At 43.6% G+C, this 964-nt stretch overlaps 1 non-coding gene across 1 annotated transcript; it reads right to left on the minus strand.

The window, feature by feature from the left end:
• Positions 1–289: 289 nt before the first annotated feature.
• On the minus strand, positions 290–361 carry TRNAV-GAC (transfer RNA valine (anticodon GAC)). Its single transcript has one exon. It is a non-coding gene; the product is annotated as a tRNA-Val (tRNA).
• Positions 362–964: the final 603 nt, after the last annotated feature.

Consider the following 964-nt stretch of genomic DNA (forward strand, 5'->3'; position numbering starts at 1 on the left):
TAGTATTACATAAAGCACTGAGATTACCACGGCAAAATACTGCTTAACCGACCGTTGCCGACTAGCCGGCAAAATAACCACAGGGTAAGTCTCCATGTTCCTGTCGTAGGAGGAGGGTCGCCAGAAGCTTCTGGAAGATTTCAAGGACGTCTTGGTGGACCTGACCCTTTCAGATAAGGTCGAAAACCCCAATTTATTGTGAAGATCTTCACTATAACGTTGGATGAACACACTGAATGTTGCACACATGTGATGCGGACAAAATGAAAAAAGATAAAGACCAAAAATATGTCTGGTGTGGGTCTCGAACCCACGACCTTGAGTGTGTCAGACTCACGCTCTACCACTGAGCTAACCAGACAATAGAAAATACGTCTGTTTCTTCAATTTGAATTAATGAAAATCTTTGCGAGGCAGCGTTTAGAAAAGAGAGATGTCTTTGACGAAATCTATATTGCTTGGCTCTTTCTTCTGTTCCTCATTATCGAAAGTAAACATACAGAAGGATATATATATATACATATATATATATATATATATATATATATATATATATATATATATATATATATACATATATTCAATAACGGATGGAACTTGGCTCCTAAGGTGATTTTGTTGTTGGAGTGGGACGTCCAGCCATTCTGTCTACCTTTTCCCTTTCTAGACATGTGGTGGTGCATTGGGTAGTATGGCAACCTTCGTCTTCATCTTTTTGGGTGAAGGCTTGCAAACCTCGTGGAGTAGTTGTGGGGTTTGCTTCTTTGCTGCACCCGACATAGCCATCTGGGCGTAGCTATCTACCCGGGCTGGTGGGTCAGCCAGCATAGCTACACGCTCACTCGGTACCTGGGCTGGTGGACGAGCAGCCTTCCTTTCTTCCATGGCTACAGTCTGCCTAACGACCTGGGGTTGTGGAGCAGCCATCCTTACTACCACCCAGGTTGGTTGGGCAGCCTTCTTT

The sequence above is a fragment of the Panulirus ornatus genome, chromosome 70 (assembly GCF_036320965.1).
Source record: "Panulirus ornatus isolate Po-2019 chromosome 70, ASM3632096v1, whole genome shotgun sequence".
Taxonomy (NCBI): Eukaryota; Metazoa; Arthropoda; class Malacostraca; order Decapoda; family Palinuridae; genus Panulirus; species Panulirus ornatus.